General features: G+C 51.5%; 1 protein-coding gene across 1 annotated transcript in view; it reads right to left on the minus strand.

The window, feature by feature from the left end:
• Positions 1 to 12,521, minus strand: part of LOC143808075 (putative cation-transporting ATPase 13A4) — a 226,731-nt gene extending 214,210 nt beyond the window's left edge. The window contains exon 1 of the mRNA XM_077290332.1: positions 12,462 to 12,521. The gene's annotated coding sequence lies outside the window, so the exon portion shown is untranslated. The remainder of the gene's footprint in view (positions 1 to 12,461) is intronic.
• Positions 12,522 to 21,445: the final 8,924 nt, after the last annotated feature.

Consider the following 21,445-nt stretch of genomic DNA (forward strand, 5'->3'; position numbering starts at 1 on the left):
ACTCACAGACTCCAGTGAGGTGTCATTTCGAAGCCAGCGTCCCCAAGAGGTGTGCTAAGTATTTTTCGTGTCGATCGGATTTGTAGTTTTTGCGCAATTTGTGTTTGAAAAAAGTCTTTCAATGCGTTTCAATGGAGAAATTTTCCTATACGTTTATAATGGGCTGGTTTCTGAGGCAATTTCTAAAAATAACTGCCACCTGGCTGATTAGCTCATTGATATGCGCAGTCAGACACAGTTACTATGCCAACTCCTATGAAATCTACATCAGCTCACCAGGTCACAAGTTTTGTCAGATAATATCAGCTCTTAAAGTGACAGTACAGCACAATTACAAAACACTATCCGTAGTCTTATGATTATTAGACTGTGGCCCGATTCTAACTCATCGGGTATTCTAGAATATGCATGTCCACGTAGTATATTGCACAGCCACGCAGTACACAGCGCAGAGCCGCGCAGTACACAGCGCAGAGCCGCGCAGTACACAGCGCAGAGCCGTGCAGTACACAGCGCAGAGCCGCGCAGTATAAAGCTCAGAGCCGTGCAGTACACAGCGCAGAGCCGCGCAGTACACAGCGCAGAGCCGGGCAGTACACAGCGCAGAGCCGCGCAGTATAAAGCGCAGAGCCGGGCAGTACACAGCGCAGAGCCGCGCAGTACACAGCGCAGAGCCGTGCAGTACACAGCGCAGAGCCGCGCAGTATAAAGCGCAGAGCCGTGCAGTACACAGCGCAGAGCCGCGCAGTACACAGCGCAGAGCCGCGCAGTACACAGCGCAGAGCCGCGCAGTATAAAGCGCAGAGCCGCGCAGTACACAGCGCAGAGCCGCGCAGTACACAGCGCAGAGCCGTGCAGTACACAGCGCAGAGCCGCGCAGTTTAAAGCGCAGAGCCGTGCAGTACACAGCGCAGAGCCGCGCAGTACACAGCGCAGAGCCGTGCAGTACACAGCGCAGAGCCGCGCAGTATAAAGCGCAGAGCCGTGCAGTACACAGCGCAGAGCCGCGCAGTACACATCGCAGAGCCGCGCAGTACACAGCGCAGAGCCGCGCAGTATAAAGCGCAGAGCCGCGCAGTATAAAGCGCAGAGCCGCGCAGTACACAGCGCAGAGCCGCGCAGTACACAGCGCAGAGCCGTGCAGTACACAGCGCAGAGCCGCGCAGTATAAAGCGCAGAGCCGCGCAGTACACAGCGCAGAGCCGCGCAGTACACAGCGCAGAGCCGTGCAGTACACAGCGCAGAGCCGCGCAGTATAAAGCGCAGAGCCGTGCAGTACACAGCGCAGAGCCGCGCAGTACACAGCGCAGAGCCGTGCAGTACACAGCGCAGAGCCGCGCAGTATAAAGCGCAGAGCCGTGCAGTACACAGCGCAGAGCCGTGCAGTACACAGCGCAGAGCCGCGCAGTACACAGCGCAGAGCCATGCAGTACACAGCGCAAAGCCGCGCAGTATAAAGCGCAGAGCCGCGCAGTATAAAGCGGAGAGCCGCGCAGTACACAGCGCAGAGCCGAGCAGTACACAGCGCAGAGCCGCGCAGTAGACAGCGCAGAGCCGTGCAGTACAGAGCGCAGAGCCGCACAGTATAAAGCGCAGAGCCGCGCAGTATACCGCGCAGAGCCGTGCAGTACACAGCGCAGAGCCGCGCAGTACACAGCGCAGAGCCGCGCAGTACACAGCGCAGAGCCGCGCAGTACACAGTGCAGAGCCGCGCAGTACACAGCGCAGAGCCGAGCAGTACACAGCGCAGAGCCGCGCAGTACACAGCGCAGAGCCGCGCAGTACACAGCGCAGAGCCGCGCAGTATACAGCGCAGAGCCGCGCAGTATACAGCGCAGAGCTGCGCAGTACACAGCGCAGAGCCGCACAGTATAAAGCGCAGAACCGCGCAGTACACAGCGCAGAGCCGCGCAGTACACAGCGCAGAGCCGCGCAGTACACAGTGCAGAGCCGCACAGTACACAGCGCAGAGCCGCGCAGTACACAGCGCAGAGCCACCCAGTATACAGCGCAGAGCTGCGCAGTACGCAGCGTAGAGCCACGCAGTATGCAGCGCAGAGCCGCGCAGTATACAGCGCTGAGCCGCGTAGTATACAGCGCAGAGCCCCGCAGTATACAGTGCAGAGCCCCGCAGTATACAGCGCAGACACGCGCAGTACACAGCACGAACACGCGCAGTACACAGCGCAGAGCCGCGCAGTACACAGCGCAGAGCCGCGTAGTATACAGCAAAGAGCCACGCAGTATATAGCGCAGAGCCGCGCAGTACAAAGCGCAGAGCTGCGCAGAGCTGCGCAGTATACAGCGCAGAGCCGCGCAGTATACAGCGCAGAACGCGCAGTACACAGTGCAGAGCCGCGCAGTACACAGCGCAGAGCCGTGCAGTACACAGCGCAGAGTCGCGCAGTACACAGCGCAGAGCCACGCAGTATACAGCGCAGAGCCGCGTAGTATACAGCGCAGAGCCGCGTAGTATACAGCGCAGAGCCACGCAGTATACAGCACAGAGCCACGCAGTATACAGCGCAGAGCCACGTAGTTATACTGCCCAGTCACGTAGTATATTGTCCAGTCACATAGTATACTGCATATCCCTGTTAAAAAAAAAAAGAATTAAAATAAAAAAGTTACATACTCACCTCCTGGAGCGGCCGGTATCTGATGGTTGTTGCACCTCCTAGAGCGGCCGGTACACGATGCTTGTTGCACCTGGAGTGGCCGGTACCCGATGCTTGTTGCGCGCTCCGGTCCCAAGAGTGCATTGCGGTCTCACGAGATGATGACGTAGCGGTGTTGTGAGACAGAAAGACGGAAGTGCCCTTAGATAATTAGATAGTAGATTACCCCGCTCACCAATTCGGAACCCGAGAGGCCCGGCCCACCAAATCGGACCCAGAGTGACCCCGCCCCCTAAATCAGACCCAGAGTGACCCCGCCCACCAAATCGGACCCAGAGTGGCTCCGCCCACCAAATCGGACCCAGAGTGACCCCTTCCACCAAATCAGACCCAGAGTGACCCCTTCCACCAAATCGGACCCAGAGTGACCCCTTCCACCAAATCAGACCCAGAGTGACCCCTTCCACCACATCGGACCCAGAGTGACCCCTTCCACCAAATCGGGCCCAGAGTGACCCCGCCCACCAAATCGGACCCAGAGTGACCCCACCCACCAAATCGGACCCTGAGGTGCCCAGCCCACCAAATCAGACCCTGAGGTGCCCAGCCCACCAAATCGGACCGAGTGACCCCACCCACCAAATTGGTCCCTAAGGTGCCCCGCCCACCAAATCGGACCCAGAGTGGCTCCGCCCACCGAATCGGACCCAGAGTGGCCGCGCCCACAGAATCGGACCAAAAGTGACCCCGCCCACCGAATCGGACCTAGATTTACCCCGCCCACAAAATCAGACCCAGATTGACCCAACCCACCAAATCGGACCGCCTGAGGGGCACCCAAGTGTGAAAGTCTTGCAGGGGCAGCCCGGGCACCATTCCAAAGCACTATCTGTAGTTCCTTCAGGAAATACCCATCTAGTTATTATTATTATTATTATTAGGCTTTTTTTCGCAGTTAATGCGGCCCGAACCGCTGAACGCACAGACTCCAGTGAGGTGTCATTTCAAAGCCAGCGTCCACGAGAGGTGTGCTAAGTTATTTTCATGTCGATCGGATTTGTAGTTTTGGTGCAATTTGCATTTGAAAATTGTTTCCCCCTCATTGGAAAGCATTGTTTCAATGCATTTCAATAGGGAAATTTTGCTATACGTTTAAAATGGGCTGGTTTCTGAGGCAATTTCTGAAAATAACTTAACTGCCAAATGCCACCTGGCTGATTAGCTCATTGATATGCGCAGTCAGACACAGTTACTATGCCAACGCCAACCAACTCCACCAGGTCACCGTTTTGTCAGATAATATCAGCTCTTAAAGTGACAGCACAGCACAATTCAAAAGGACTATCTGTAGTCTTATTATTATTACAGTATACAGCGCAGAGCCCCGCAGCATACAGCGCAGAGCCCCGCAGTATACAGCGCAGAGCTCCGCATTATACAGCGCAGAGCCGCGCAGTATACAGCGCGGAGCCGCGCAGTATACAGCGCGGAGCCGCGCAGCATACAGCGCGGAGCCGCGCAGCATACAGCGCGGAGCCCCGCAGCATACAGCGCAGAGCCGCGCAGCATACAGCGCAGAGCCCCGCAGCATACAGCGCAGAGCCCCGCAGCATACAGCGCAGAGCCCCGCAGCATACAGCGCAGAGCCCCGCAGTATACAGCGCAGAGCCGCGCAGTATACAGCGCAGAGCCGCGCAGTATACAGCGCCCACCATATCGGACCCAGAGTGGCTACAACTACCAAACCAGCGCCTGAGGGGCACCCAAGTGTGAAAGTCTTGCTGGGGCAACCCGGGCACCATTCCAAAGCACTATCTGTAGTTCCTTCAGGAAATACCCATCTTTTTCTCTCTGTTATCAGCCATTCCCCGTACTGCTGTCAGTCTATTTCTCTCTGTTATCAGCCATTCCCCTGTCCTGCTGTCAGTCTATTCTCTCTGTTATCAGCCATTCCCCGTCCTGCTGTCAGTCTATTCTCTCTGTTATCAGCCATTCCCCTGTCCTGCTGTCAGTCTATTCTCTCTGTTATCAGCCATTCCGCGTCCTGCTGTCAGTCTATTTATCTCTGTTATCAGCCATTCCCCGTACTGCTGTCAGTCTATTTCTCTCTGTTATCAGCCATTCCCCTGTCCTGCTGTCAGTCTATTCTCTGTTATCAGCCATTCCCCGTCCTGCTGTCAGTCTATTCTCTGTTATCAGCCATTCCCCGTCCTGCTGTCAGTCTATTTATCTCTGTTATCAGCCATTCCGCGCACTGCTGTCAGTCTATTTCTCTCTGTTATCAGCCATTCCCCTGTCCTGCTGTCAGTCTATTCTCTCTGTTATCAGCCATTCCCCGTCCTGCTGTCAGTCTATTTCTCTCTGTTATCAGCAATTCCCCTGTCCTGCTGTCAGTCTATTCTCTCTGTTATCAGCCATTCCCTTGTTCTGCTGTCAGTCTATTCTCTGTTATCAGCCATTCCCTTATCCTGCTGTCAGTCAGAGTGACCCGGCCCACCAAATCAAACCCAAGAGTGACCCGGGCCACCAAATCAAACCCAGAGTGACCCGGGCCACCAAATCGGACCCAGAGTGACCCGGGCCACCAAATCGGACCCAGAGTGACCCGGGCCACCAAATCGGACCCAGAGTGACCCGGCCCACCAAATCGGACCCAGAGTGACCCGGCCCACCAAATCGGACCCAGAGTGACCCGGCCCACCAAATCGGACCCAGAGTGACCCGGCCCACCAAATCGGACCCAGAGTGACCCGGCCCACCAAATCGGACCCAGAGTGACCCGGCCCACCAAATCGGACCCAGAGTGACCCGGCCCACCAAATCGGACCCAGAGTGACCCGGGCCACCAAATCGGACCCAGAGTGACCCGGGCCACCAAATCGGACCCAGAGTGACCCGGGCCACCAAATCGGACCCAGAGTGACCCGGGCCACCAAATCGGACCCAGAGTGACCCGGGCCACCAAATCGGACCCAGAGTGACCCGGGCCACCAAATCGGACCCAGAGTGACCCGGGCCACCAAATGGGACCCAGAGTGGCCCGGCCCACCAAATGGGACCCAGAGTGACCCGGCCCACCAAATCGGACCCAGAGTGACCCGGCCCACCAAATCGGACCCAGAATGACCCGGCCCACCAAATCAGATCCAGAGTGACCCGGCCCACCAAATCGGACCCAGAGTGACCCGGGCCGCCAAATCGGACCCAGAGTGACCCGGGCCGCCAAATCGGACCCAGCGTGACCCGGGCCGCCAAATCGGACCCAGAGTGGCGCCGCCCGCCAAATCGGACCCAGAGTGGCGCCTCCCACCAAATCGGACCCAGAGTGGCGCCGCCCACCAAATCGGACCCAGAGTGGCGCCGCCCGCCAAATCGGACCCAGAGTGGCGCCGCCCGCCAAATCGGACCCAGAGTGGCGCCGCCCGCCAAATCAGACCCAGAGTGGCGCCGCCCGCCAAATCGGACCCAGAGTGGCGCCGCCCGCCAAATCGGACCAAGAGTGGCGCCGCCCGCCAAATCGGACCCAGAGTGGCGCCGCCCGCCAAATCGGACCCAGAGTGGCGCCGCCCGCCAAATCGGACCCAGAGTGGCGCCGCCCGCCAAATCGGACCCAGAGTGGCGCCGCCCGCCAAATCGGTCCCAGACTGACCCCACCCGCCAAATTGGTCCCAGAGTGACCCCGCCCACCAAATCGGACCCAGAGTGGCCTCACCCCTTTAGGGGCTACAACTACCAAGCCAGCGCCTGAGGGGCACCCAAGTGTGAAAGTCTTGCAGGGGCAGCCCGGGCACCATTCCAAAGCACTATCTGTAGTTCCTTCAGGAAATACCCATCTAGTTATTATTATTATTCAGTCCGCACGTAATGCGGCCCGAACCGCTTCAGTCACAGACTCCAGTGAGGTGTCTTTTCGAAGCCAGCGTCCCCAAGAGGTGTGCTAAGTATTTTTCGTGTCGATCGGATTTGTAGTTTTGGCGCAATTTGCGTTTGAAAATGTTTTTTCCCCTCATTGTAATGCATTTCAATAGGGAAATTTTCCCATAGGTTATAATGGCCGGGTTTCTGAGGCAATTTGAAATGTACCTGCCACCTGGCTGATTAGCTCATTGATATGTGCAGTCAGGGCCCAGTTACTATGCCAACGCCTGCGAACTGTACATGACCCCAGCACAGTTTTGCCAGATAATATCAGCTCTTAAAGTGATAGCACAGCACAATTTCAAAGCACTATCTGTAGTCTTATTATAATTATTGCCCCGCTCACCAAATCGGACCCAGAGTGGCGCCGCCTGCCAAATCGGACCCAGAGTGGCGCCGCCCGCAAAATCGGACCCAGAGTGGCGCCGCCCGCAAAATCGGACTCAGAGTGGCGCCGCCCGCCAAATCGGACCCAGAGTGGCGCCGAATGCCAAATCGGACCCAGAGTGGCGCCGCCCGCCAAATCGGACCCAGAGTGGCGCCGCCCGCCAAATCGGACCCAGAGTGGCGCCGCCCGCCAAATCGGACCCAGAGTGACCCGGCCCACCAAATCGGACCCAGAGTGACCCGGCCCACCAAATCGGACCCATAGTGACCCGGGTCACCAAATCGGACCCAGAGTGACCCGGGCCACCAAATCGGACCCAGAGTGACCCGGGCCACCAAATCGGACCCAGAGTGACCCGGCCCACCAAATCGGACCCAGAGTGACCCGGCCCACCAAATCGGACCCAGAGTGACCCGGCCCACCAAATCGGACCCAGAGTGACCCGGGCCACCAAATCGGACCCAGAGTCACCCGGGCCACCAAATCGGACCCAGAGTGACCCGGGCCACCAAATCGGACCCAGATTGACCCGGGCCACCAAATCGGACCCAGAGTGACCCGGGCCACCAAATCGGACCCAGAGTGACCCGGGCCACCAAATCGGACCCAGAGTGACCCGGGCCACCAAATCGGACCCAGAGTGACCCGGGCCACCAAATCGGACCCAGAGTGGCCTCAACCCTGAGGGGCTACAACTACCAAACCAGCGCCTGAGGGGCACCCAAGTGTGAAAGTCTTGCAGGGGCAGCCCGGGCACCATTCCAAAGCACTATCTGTAGTTCCTTCAGGAAATACCCATCTAGTTCTTATTATTATTCAGTCCGCAGTTAATGCGGCCCAAACCGCTTCACTCACAGACTCCAGTGAGGTGTCATTTCGAAGCCAGCGTCCCCAAGAGGTGTGCTAAGTATTTTTCGTGTCGATCGGATTTGTAGTTTTGGCGCAATTTGCGTTTGAAAAAAGTGTTTCAATGCATTTCAATAGGGAAATTTTCCCATATGTTTATAATGGGCCTGATTTCTGAGGCAATTTCTAAAAATAACTGCCAACTGCCACCTGGCTGATTAGCTCATTGATATGCGCAGTCAGACTCAGTTACTATGCCAACGCCTACGAACTCTACCAAGACAGTTTTGCCAGATAATATCAACTCTTAAAGTGACCCACCCACCAAATCGGATCCCGAGGTGCGCAGCCCACCAAATCGGACCCCGAGTGGCCTCGCCCACCAAATCGGACCCAGAGTGGCGCCGCCCGCCAAATCGGACCCAGAGTGGCGCCGCCCGCCAAATCGGACCCAGAGTGGCGCCGCCCGCCAAATCGGACCCAGAGTGGCGCCGCCCGCCAAATCGGACCCAGAGTGGCGCAGCCCGCCAAATCGGACCCAGAGTGGCGCCGCCCGCCAAATCGGACCCAGAGTGGCGCCGCCCGCCAAATCGGACCCAGAGTGGCGCCGCCCGCCAAATCGGACCCAGAGTGGCGCCGCCCACCGAATTGGACCCAGAGTGGCACCGCCCACCAAATTGGACCCAGAGTGGCGCCGCCCACCAAATCGGACCGCCTGAGGGGCACCCAAGTGTGAAAGTCTTGCAGGGGCAGCCGTGGCACCATTCCAAAGCACTATCTGTAGTTCCTTCAGGAAATACCCATCTAGTTCTTATTATTATTAGGCTTTTTTCCGCAATTAATGCGGCCCAAACCGTAAAACGCACAGACTCCAGTGAGGTGTCATTTCGAAGCCAGCGTCCACGAGAGGTGTGCTAAGTATTTTTCATGTCGATCGGATTTGTAGTTTTGGTGCAATTTGCATTTGAAAATTGTTTCCCCCTCATTGGAAAGCATAGTTTCAATGCATTTCAATAGGGAAATTTTCCTATACGTTTATAATGGGCTGGTTTCTGAGGCAATTTCTAAAAATAATTGCCAACTGCCACCTGGCTGATTAGCTCATTGATATGCGCAGTGAGACACAGTTACTATGCCAACACCTACAAACTCTACATCAGCCCAACAGGTCACAGTTTTGTCATATAATATCAGCTCTTAAAGTGACAGCACAGCACAATTCCAAAGCACTATCTGTAGTCTTATTATTATTACTAAATGGTGGCCTGATTCTAACTCATCGGGTATTCTAGAATATGCATGTCCACGTAGTATATTGCACAGCCACATAGTATACAGCGCAGAGCCGCACAGTATACAGCGCGGAGCCGCGCAGCATACAGCGCGGAGCCGCTCAGCATACAGCGCGGAGTCGCGCAGCATACAGCGCGGAGCCGCGTAGCATACAGCGCGGAGCCGCGCAGCGCACAGCGCAGAGCCGCGCAGCACACAGCGCGGAGCCGCGCAGCACACAGCACGGAGCCGCGCATTATACAGCGCAGAGCGGCGCAGTATACAGCGCGGAGCCGCGCAGTATACAGCGCGGATCCGCGCATTATACAGCGCGGAGCCGCGCAGCATACATCGCGGAGCCGCGCAGCATACAGCGCAGAGCCGCGCATTATACAGCGCAGAGCCCCGCAGCATACAGCGCAGAGCCGCGCAGCATACAGCGCAGAGCCGCGCAGCATACAGCGCAGAGCCGCGCATTATACAGCGCAGAGCCACGCAGTATACAGCGCAGAGCCACGCAGTATACAGCGCAGAGCCACCCAGTATACAGCGCAGAGCCACGCAGTATACAGCGCAGAGCCACGTAGTTATACTGCCCAGTCACGTAGTATATTGTCCAGTCACATAGTATACTGCATATCCCTGTTTAAAAAAAAAAAAGAATTAAAATAAAAAATAGTTACATACTCACCTCCTGGAGCGGCCGGTACCTGATGCTTGTTGCACCTCCTAGAGCGGCCGGTACACGATGCTTGTTGCACCTCCTGGAGCGGCCGGTACCCGATGTTTGTTGCTCGCTCCGGTCCCAAGAGTGCATTGCGGTCTCACGAGATGATGACGTAGCGGTGTCGTGAGACCACACGTCATCATCTCGCAAGACCGCAATGCATGCAGCGGTGACCGGGGCGTCGCGCGGAGCGGGAAAAGCCGGTTCCTGATCCGGAGGGTCCACCGGAGGATGATTTTGTAACTATTTTTTATTTTTTTTATTATTTTTAACATTAGATATTTTTACTATTCATGCTGCATAAGCAGCATCAATAGTAAAAAGGTGGTCACACAGGGTTAATAGCAGCGTTAACTGAGTGCGTTACACCGCGGTCAACGCTGCCATTAACCCTGTGTGAGCGCTGACCGGGGGGGGGGAGTATGCGGGCGCCGGGCAGTGAGTGCGGGGAGTAAGGAGCGGCCATTTTCTTCCGTACTGTGCGCGTCGCTGATTGGTCGCGGCAGCTTTGACAGGCAGCTGCCGAGACCAATCAGCGAACGAATAACGGTGACAGAAAGACGGAAGTGCCCTTAGACAATTATATAGTAGATTACCCCGCTCACCAATTCGGACCCCGAGTGGCCCCACCCACCAAATCGGACCCCGAGTGGCCCCACCCACCAAATCAGACCCTGAGGTGCCCAGCCCACCAAATCGGTCCCTGAGGTGCCCCGCCCACCGAATCGGACCCAGAGTGACCCCGCCCACCGAATCGGACCCAGAGTGACCGCGCCCACAGAATCGGACCAAAAGTGACCCCGCCCACCGAATCGGACCTAGATTTACCCCTCCCACAAAATCAGACCCAGATTGACCCAACCCACCAAATCAGACCGCCTGAGGGGCACCCAAGTGTGAAAGTCTTGCAGGGGCAGCCCGTGCACCATTCCAAAGCACTATCTGTAGTTCCTTCAGGAAATACCCATCTAGTTTTTATTGAAAATGTACCGAATTACGGCACGGTACGGTATTAACAATTTGGACAAACGCAATAAGTTTTTGAAGGAAGTCGCAGTTGCACTGATCACTCCATATGCGAGTCAATGATTGGATGTGCATCAAATGCCAAAGGATGTCAAGCAAATCATCCGCAGCTGTGGTATTTTGCAGGCACCATCAGACATTCCAAGTGACACTAGCAGTGTTACAGGACAGCACAAACAGAGCTATGTTTGTCATTGATCGAAGGACAAAAAGACGAGATTTGTTTGCAATGACTGCAAGAAGTTAATTTGTGAAGAACATAGCACTATGACATGCCGTGAATGCAAGGGCTAAATTTATTGCCAGATCATTCGTTGTCATTATGTTTTTACTAAAATCCACACAGTTGCAGCTTTTGTGCATTTTTAATTGAATTTGAATACTTTTAGTTATTAGTAAAGCATTTTGGTATAAATTTCAGTTTGTGTTTGATGATGACAAATAAATCTCTTCAAAGTTATGTTTGACTTCATAACTGTGTTCTGAAATGATGACAGAATAAAACTTGATTATTCTCAACAGCCAGCATGTTCATTTTAATGAAATATGATGATTTAGAGCCTAGGGTCATATAGACCCCATGGTACCAAAGCAGTGATTTTTTTCATGGTTCCACAGCACGGTTAAATGTCTTTATTTTCAAACTCTTAAAATAAATGCAGCTCTTTTATCCCGGATTTGCAGCCAGAGCATCTGTATCAGTTTGTTGCCGTGGGCGACTACATCATTGTATCACTTGTGGTTGCTTCAGTAACTTTGCCTTCTCTGGTCTGAGCTCAGACCCACACAGACCTGTCGTGCATAGAGCCTCCATCTCTTTTGCTTGCAAACAAAACATTAACACTCCCAATCCTCTACTGAAAGTTTAAATGAGTTTTGTGGACGTGGGCCACTCCCGGGGAAGGGTGGACTCCACCATACGAAAGAGCAGCTGGAGAGGCTGTGTAAGAGGGGGTGAGCCAGGTTTCTGTGATGGCGAGAAAGGAAAGTTTGTTAGTTATGAAAAGATCAGGGAAAGTTTGCTGCAGACAAACTGATCGTTTTATAAAGCTCCTGTTAGTGGGACTGGGGAAACGGTGGCTGGGCGAATGGGTATAAGGTTAGAGAGGTTACAGAAAGGTGTGATAGAGGGTGAATGGGAGGTAGAAATGCCTGTGGGAATGTGGTGAGGAGGACCAGGATTTGGAGAAATATCACTGACAGTCAGGAGGAGCAGAGAAAGTGATAGCAGGTGGGAGCAGAAGAGGGCATGAGACGGCTATCTGTGTTTGGAGACAGAGGATTGTATGTTGAGGAACAGTTCTAAGGAGGAGGCGAGATGGATGGGGAGGATTATAGGGGTGAGATTGAAAACAAACAGAAACATTGTTTACAGTGACTTTATCCAGTTACCTACAGTTCCCTTCTGGGTCAATTCTGGATTAATTCTGAGCTCCACACTTGTATGATAAACTTATATGATACACTGGGCAGACTGATGTCTTGGCAGACTTATGCTATGCAATATATGTGCTAGAAAGTGCATTCAGGTGTGAAGCAGTGGGGAGTGGTCTGTGCTCATCTTGGTCAGATAATTAAGAGTGATCCAGATGCATATGAGCAAGGCAGAGTAAACAAAGTCATAAATAACATTGGGGGTATTGCAGGGGTCAGTTGAAAAGCATACCAAGTTTTTGCAAGAGGTCGAGATAGGAAAAATCAGTGTGGAAAAGCTGGATGATGTACCTGTAGAGAGAATAGATAAATGGACATGCTGATTAGAGTGCAATGGTGGCAGATGACAGGGTACAGTCTGTATATATCATTCTGGATTAACCCCTTCAAGACGTGGCCCTTTTTCGTTTTTGCGTTTTCGTTTTTCGCTCCCCTCCTTCCCAGAGCCATAACTTTTTTATCTTTCAGTCAATATGCTCATATGAGTGCTTATTTTTTGTGGGACAGGTTGTACTTTTGAATGACATCATTGGTTTTACCATGTCTTGTACTAGAACACGGAAAAAATATTCCAAGTGTGGTGAAACTGCAAAAAAAGTGCAATCCTACAATTATTTTTTGTTTGGCTTTTTTGCTAGGTTCAGTAAATGCTAAAACTGACCTGCCAGTATGATTCTCCAGGTCATTACGAGTTCATAGACACCAAACATGTCTAGGTTATCTAAGTGGTGAAAAAAACCTTAAAACTTTGCTAATAAAAAAAAAAAAAAATTGAGCCATTTTCCGATACCCGTAGCGTCTCCATTTTTCGTGATCTGGGATCGGGTGAGGGCTTATTTTTTGTGTGCCGAGCTGACATTTTTAATGATACCACTTTGTGTCGCAGCGACCCAAAAAATGTAATTCTGGCGTTTCTAATTTTTTTTCTCGCTACGCTGTTTAGCAATCAGGTTATTGCTTTTTTTATTGATAGATCGGGTGATTCTGAATGCGGCGATACCAAATATGTGTATGTTTGATTTTTTTTTTTTATTGTTTTATTTTGGATGAGGCGAAAGGGGGGTGATTTAAACTTTTATATTTTTTTTATTTTTTTCATATTTTTTAAAACATTTTTTTTTTACTTTTGCCATGCTTCAATAGCCTCCATGGGAGGCTAGAAGCTGGCACAACTGGATCGGCTCTGCTACATAGCAGCAATCATCAGATTGCTGCTATGTAGCTGAATTACAGGCTTGCTATGAGTGCGGACCACAGATTGGCGCTCACAGCAAGCCGGCATCAGTAACCATAGAGGTCTCAAGGACCTCTATGGTTACTATCCTGATGCATCGCTGACCCCGATCATGTGACGGGGGTCAGCGATGCACGCATTTCCGGCCGCGCGGACGGAAGCGGTAGTTAAATGCCGCTGTCAGCGTTTTTACAGCGGCATTTAACTGGTTAATAGCGGCAGGTGGATCGCGAATCCACCTGCCGCTATTGCGCGCACATGTCAGCTGTACATAACAGCTGACATGTCGTGACTTTGATGTGGGCTCAGCGCCGGAGCCCACATCAAAGGGGGAGACACGCCATGCGCCGTACTAGTACGGGGCATGTCGTGAAGGGGTTAATTCTTAGCTCCACATTTGTATGATACATTTATATGAGATACTGGGCAGACTAGTATGTGTCTTTTGTTCTGTTGTGAATAACTTGGATGTAAGCTTTCCAAATCATGTAATATTATTTTCTAGGGATTGTATTTTGCAAACACGCATTCAAATAATCTTTGTTGTAAGTCTTTATTTACAGAATAAATCCCATCAGCCGCCGCCTGCTCTCCCTGTTATCAGTTGAATATAACTCTCAACATTCTTCCCTGCTTGTGATCGTCAGCAGAGCTGAGGAGAATGATGAGAGCCATCTTTAGCACCTGGCACCAGGGTATAGCGCTAACTGTACTGTTGCTTTCCTGGCACCGGTACCTTTCGTACTGATGCAACACACGGACCACACACAGTTGCCACATGTGTGCTGCAAGAATTACACACATGGACACTATCTCTGGTACTGTTTTTCCAGTACCGGAAATATCAGGACGTGTGAAATTTGCCTTAAAGCGAACCTGTCACCCCCAAAATCGATGGTGAGGTAAGCTCATCGTCATCAAGGGCTTATCTACAGCATTCTGTAATGCTGTAGATAAGCCGCCGATGTTACCTGAAAGAGAAGAAAAAGACGTTAGATTATACTCACCCAGGGGCGGTCCCACTGCGATGGGCGTCTCAGGTCCGGTACAGCGCCTCCCACTAGGGTTGAGCGACTTTCATTTTTTTAAGATCGAGTCGGGTTTTGCGAAACCCGACTTTGTCCAAAGTTGAGTCGAGTGAAGTCGGCCAATTATCGCGAAAAGTCGGGGATCGACCGAAACATGAAACCCAATGCAAGTCAATGGGGAAGCATAGTCGGCAGTGAGTGGAGGCCAGGAAAACACCTACAGTGCCCATTTTAATGCCAAAAACATCCATTCTTGTTTCTGAAGCTTGTCAATCTTAATTAACTTTCTAATAATAGTTGGGCATTGGAAATTGGGGGTCATTTGGCAAAAGTTGTGGGGGGTAGGGCTGGTTCAAGGTTTTAGTGGGCCCAGGAAACGTGGACTATGTCACGGCGGTGGAGCAGTGAGAGGTAAGTATTTCAACTTTGCAAGTGCTGTGATTCTGAGCAAGCAGGGAGGCCCACTCGTTCGCATTTGCACTGGCACAGGGCCCCTCAAAGTACGGTGGTGTGTTTGCACGGCGGGGGCGCCTCCCACCGGCAGCGACACTTTTGCGTACTCTGAGGGGCCCTGTGCCTGTGACGTCGCCAACGAGTATGCTCCCTTACCTGTTGAAGAAACCTGCACTTTCATCTGCACCTTCCTCTTTGTCCCTGTGTAAGGTGGTATAGTATGCGGGAAGGGGAACCTGACTTTCAGCAGGGTCAGATTGTGGCTGTGTAGCGTGCAAGGGGAATGTAGTGGTCTGGGTCAAAGTACCACGAGACTCATCTAGCACCGGCTGGGCAATGGGCAGGATGAGGCGGAAACACTGATATAGGCCCAAATAATAAAGTGGGTAAAATGCAGGTCAAAATTGGTAACAGGACTAACCAGGTGGCATTGCTTAGTTCAGTGGAGTAGAAAACCCAGGAGCGGCAGACAGACACCATTAGTAGGGCCGAACCACACTAGTAGGCACTATGCAGTTTAATATTACAAATGAAGGCTGAAAGCCTGAAGATTAAAGGTCATGAAAATAACACAGGACAACACCAAGGTGCGGCACACACCGTTACTAGGCCCAACCAAAGTAGTAGGCCAACTGCAGTTTAATTATTTAAAATGTAAGCCGAAAGCCTGAACACTGAAGGTCGGGACAACAAAACAGGAGAAAACCCAGTAGCGTCAGACACTGTTTTAAGGGCCCAACCACACATTTTAAAAACAACTACTTATCGAGAGCTTTAAGATTGAAGCTCAGCTTTATACAGTGGAGGACAACACCATGGAGCGGCACACACCATTAGTAAGCACCAACCACCAATTTTTAAAAACAACTACTTAATGAGAGCCTGAAGGTTGAAGCTCAGATTTATACAGTGGAGGACAACACCAGGGAGCGGCACACACCGTTAGTAGGCCCCAACCACCAATTTTTACCAACAAATACTTAATGAGAGCCAGAAGGTTGAAGCTCAGCTTTATACAGTGGAGGACAACACCAGGGAGCGGCACACACCGTTAGTAGGGCCCCAACCACCAATTTTTAAAAACAACTACTTAAAGAGAGCCTGAAGGTTGAAGCTCAGATTTATACAGTGGAGGACAACACCAGGGAGCGGCACACACCGTTAGTAGGCCCCAACCACCAATTTTTACCAACAAATACTTAATGAGAGCCAGAAGGTTGAAGCTCAGACAAGGCAACCTGGAGGAGAACACCAAGGAGGAGGAGAACACCAAGGAGGAGGAGAACACCAAGGAGGAGGAGAACACCGTTACTAGGCCCCAACCCAAGTAGTATGGCAACTGTAGTGTTACATTTAAAAATACTTAATGAGAGCCTGAAGGTTGAAGCTCAGACAAGGAAACCTGGAGGAGAACACCAAGGAGGAGGAGAACACTCTGGAGGAGGAGAACACCCAGGAGTGGCAGACATCACTAGTAGGCCCCAACCAAACTAGTAGCCCAAATGCAGTTTCCTATTTTTTTAAAAAGCCCGAAAACCTGAATTGAGGACAATTTTAATTAGGGACTGCAGGCAAACTTAGTAGGCTGTCCCCTGTGGACCATGCATCCACCACATTAACCCATTGCGCCGTAATGGACACATAACCTTCCATGGCCATGCCTACAGGTCCATGCGTCTGTTGTCAGGTGCACCTTTGTACTCACAGATTGCCAGAGTGCATGGACAATGCGGTCTTTTACATGCTGGTGGAGGGTTGGGATGGCTTTTCTCGCAAAAGAAGTGTCGACTGGTTAGCTTGTAGCGTGGTACAGCGTAGTCCATCATGGCTTTATTAATATTAAATAAAATATATAAATAGGCTCTATGAACTTTTAAATAGGTTCCAGGGGTACACGGGCAGCATTGGTGTGGTCAGCGGAGGACTATTGGAAGGAGGGACCGCAGACAGACTTACTAGGCCTAAAATAATAAAATAGGCTCAATCCAGTTTTAAATAGGTTACATGGGTACACAGGCAGCATTGGTGTGGTCAGCGGAGGACTATTGGAAGGAGGGACCGCAGACAGACTTACTAGGCCTAAAATAATAAAATAGGTTCAATCCAGTTTTAAATAGGTTACATGGGTACACAGGCAGCATTGGTGTGGTCAGCGGAGGACGATTGCAAGGAGGGACCGCAGACAGACTTACTAGGCCTAAAATAATAAAATAGGCTCAATCCAGTTTTAAATAGGTTACATGGGTACACAGGCAGCATTGGTGTGGTCAGCGGAGGACTATTGGAAGGAGGGACCGCAGACAGACTTACTAGGCCTAAAATAATAAAATAGGCTCAATCTAGTTTTAAATAGGTTACATGGGTACACAGGCAGCATTGGTGTGGTCAGCGGAGGACTATTGGAAGGAGGGACCGCAGACAGACTTACTAGGCCTAAAATAATAAAGGTTCAATCCAGTTTTAAATAGGTTACATGGGTACACAGGCAGCATTGGTGTGGTCAGCGGAGGACGATTGCAAGGAGGGACCGCAGACAGACTTACTAGGCCTAAAATAATAAAATAGGCTCAATCCAGTTTTAAATAGGTTACATGGGTACACAGGCAGCATTGGTGTGGTCAGCGGAGGACTATTGGAAGGAGGGACCGCAGACAGACTTACTAGGCCTAAAATAAATAAAAATAGGCTCTATGCAGTTTAAAATAGGTTACATGGGTACACAGGCAGCATTGGTGTGGTCAGTGGAGGACGATTGCAAGGAGGGACCGCAGACAGACTTACTAGGCCTAAAATAATAAAATAGGCTCAATGCAGTTTTAAATAGGTTACATGGGTACACAGGCAGCATTGGTGTGGTCAGCGGAAGATGATTGCAAGGAGGGACCGCAGACAGGCTTACTGGGCCTAAAATAAATAAAAATAGGCTCTATGCAGTTTAAAATAGGTTACATGGGTACACAGGCAGCATTGGTGTGGTCAGTGGAGGACGATTGCAAGGAGGGACCGCAGACAGACTTACTAGGCCTAAAATAATAAAATAGGCTCAATGCAGTTTTAAATAGTTTACATGGGTACACAGGCAGCATTGGTATGGTCAGCGGAGGACGACTGCAAGGAGTGTCTGACACAGTTAATACTCCCAAAAAATAAATAGATGTTAATGTCTCGCAAAACAACAAAACAAAAAAACAAAAGTGTGGCATACTTAGGTACCGGGGTGGGCTCCTCTGCTGAGTTTCAGACATAGTAATTTGGCACTAAGTATTTACTGGTGTCAATGTAGGACGCTGACCCTGACTATTTTAACTAGCATCATACATGTCAACAAATTGGTATTGTCAGTGCCAGTCATTGAAGGATGTCAGCTCATAGACTAAACATTGTTGGAGCTGTGAGAGATAATTTTGCACGTGGTAGAGCACAGTTTGAGCTGGGGGGGGAAACTCTATTGTGGCCGGCGGTACAGGCCCAGGGCCCCTCATGTTACAACGGTGTGTCTGACGTTGGTTGCGCGCCACCACCGCCAGAGACACTTTATTGTACTATGAGGGACCCAGTGGCAGTGCCATCGACCAAAAGCGGGCACACCCACCTCTTCAGACAAACGGCACTCTTAACGGGTGCTTGTGCCAAGTGGCGAGACCACGGCCCCGTGGGGGGAGTTTTCCCATTTTGGGAGGTGTAAACATGTCGTATACTGGACAAACAGCTGCTGCAAATTAAGAGATTGGAACACTCAGTAAGACCAGTCCACAAGCAAGACCTTTTTATAGGAAAGCTAGGTGTCAGCCGGGAAAGGTGGGGCAAAATAATTTGAAATCCAGGACTGGTTCATTTTAATGAAGGTTAGATCATCAACATTTTGGGTAGCCAGACGAGTCCTTTTTTCCCGTTAATATTGATCCAGCAGCACTGAATACTCTTTCTGATAGAACACTAGCTGCTGGGCAAGCAAGCTCCTGCAATGCATATTCTGCCAATTCAGGCCAGGTGTCTAATTTGGATGCCCAGTAATCAAATGGGAATGACGGTTGAGGGAGAACATCGATAAGGGATGAAAAATAGTTAGTAACCATACTGGACAAATGTTGTCTCCTGTCACTTTGAATACATGCTGCATGACCTGTCCTGTCTGCGGTCATTGCGAAATCACTCCACAACCTGGTCAGAAAACCCCTCTGTCTAACGCGACTTCTGATTTGTGCACCTCTAACACCTCTGCCCTGTAGCCCCCTGCAGCTCGTGTGAGAACCATCGACGGCGCTGTGTGCTGGGAATGCCTGAATCAAACGGTCTACAAGAGTTGCTTGTTTGGTTTCTAATATTTGTTCGAGGTTCTCATGTGGCATAATATTTTGCAATTTGCCTTTATAGCGAGGATCAAGGAGGCAGGCCAACCAGTAATCATCATCGGTCATCATTTTAATAATGCGTGGGTCCCTTTTGAGGATACGTAAGGCATAATCCGCCATGTGGGCCAAAGTTCCAGTTGTCAAATCTCCGGTTGTGATTGGTTGAGGGGCAGTTTCAGGCAAATCTACGTCACTTGTGTCCCTCAAAAAACCAGAACCAGGCCTTGCCATGCAACCAATTTCCAGTGCCCCCGGGAAAGCTTCCTCATTAAAAATATACTCATCCCCATCATCCTCCTCGTCCTCCACCTCCTCTTCGCCCGCTACCTCGTCCTGTACACTGCCCTGACCAGACAATGGCTGACTGTCATCAAGGCTTTCCTCTTCCTCTGGTGCAGACGCCTGATCCTTTATGTGCGTCAAACTTTGCATCAGCAGACGCATTAGGGGGATGCTCATGCTTATTATGGCGTTGTCTGCACTAACCAGTCGTGTGCATTCCTCAAAACACTGAAGGACTTGACACAGGTCTTGTACCTTCGACCACTGCTCACCTGACAACTCCATGTCTGCCATCCAACTGCCTGCCCGTGTATGTGTATCCTCCCACAAATACATAACAGCACGCCTCTGTTCGCACAGTCTCTGAAGCATGTGCAGTGTTGAGGTCCACCTTGTTGCAACATCGATGATTAAGCGATGCTGGGGAAGGTTCAAAGACCGCTGATAGTTCTGCATACGGCTGGAGTGTACGGGCGAACGGCGGATATGCGAGCAAAGTCTGCGCACTTTGAGGAGCAGGTCGGGTAACCCCGGATAACTTTTCAGGAAGCACTGCACCACCAGGTTTAATGTGTGAGCCAGGCAAGGAATGTGTTTCAGTTGGGAAAGGGCTATGGCAGCCATGAAATTCCTTCCGTTAACACTCACTACCTTGCCTGCCTCAAGATGTACAGTGCCCAGCCATGACTGAGTTTCTGTCTGCAAGAACTCGGAAAGAACTTCCGCGGTGTGTCTGTTGTCGCCCAAACACTTCATTGCCAATACAGCCTGTTGACGCTTGCCACTAGCTGTCCCATAATGGGACACCTGGTGTGCAACAGTGGCAGCTGTGGATGGACTGGTTGTGTGACTGCGGTCTGTGGACAAGCTCTCGCTTCTGCAGGAGGACTAGGAGGAGGAGGAGGGGGGGCGAACGCCTACAGCCAACTGTTTCCTAGACCGTGGGCTAGGCAGAACTGTCCCAATATTGCTGTCCCCTGTGGACCCTGCATCCATCACATTCACCCAGTGTGCCGTGATGGACACGTAACGTCCCTGGCCATGCCTACTGGTCCATGCATCTGTTGTCAGGTGCACCTTTGTAGTCACAGATTGCCTGAGTGCATAGACGATGCGCTCTTTAACATGGTGGTGGAGGGCTGGGATGGCTTTTCTGGAAAAGAAGTGTCGTAGCTCGTAGCGTGGTACAGCGTAGTCCATCAGGGCTTTGAAAGCTTCACTTTCAACTAACCGGTAGGGCACCATCTCTAACGAGATTAGTCTAGCAATGTGGGCGTTCAAACCCTGTGTATGCGGATGCGAGGATGAGTACTTCCTTTTTCTAACGAGAGTCTCATGTAGGGTGAGCTGGACTGGAGAGCTGGAGATCGTGGAACTAGCGGGGGTGCCGGTGGACATGGCAGACTGAGAGAGGGTTGGAGACGGTATTCTTGCCGGTGCCCTACATGCAGTGTTTCCTACTACGAACCTGGTGATTCCCTGACTGCTTTGGCCTAGCGACGAAACCTGCACAGATACTGCAGGTGGTGCGGGAAATGGTGGGCTTACAGTGCCGGAAAGGATGTAGCGTTGCTGACTAGCTTCATTCGCCGAGGGTGCTACAACTTTTTGGAAGTGCATCTGAACAGCAAGGTGGATTGCTGTTGAGGGGAGATAGAGAGAGAAAAAAAAAAAATCTATAAATCTTCAGCACAGCGAGTGTGAACGAGCTGAGTGTGACCTGAGCGTAAGTGTGAACGGCGGTAAGTGTGTGACTTGTGATTCAGTGAAGAGGTATTTGGAAAGCCTTTAACAAATACCTGTGTGAACTGGTGTGAGTTGCTGAATTGGGAGTAGCTATATTCATAAGGAGTTAACTTAGGGTGGG

The sequence above is a fragment of the Ranitomeya variabilis genome, chromosome 2 (assembly GCF_051348905.1).
Source record: "Ranitomeya variabilis isolate aRanVar5 chromosome 2, aRanVar5.hap1, whole genome shotgun sequence".
In the NCBI taxonomy this organism is placed as follows: domain Eukaryota; kingdom Metazoa; phylum Chordata; class Amphibia; order Anura; family Dendrobatidae; genus Ranitomeya; species Ranitomeya variabilis.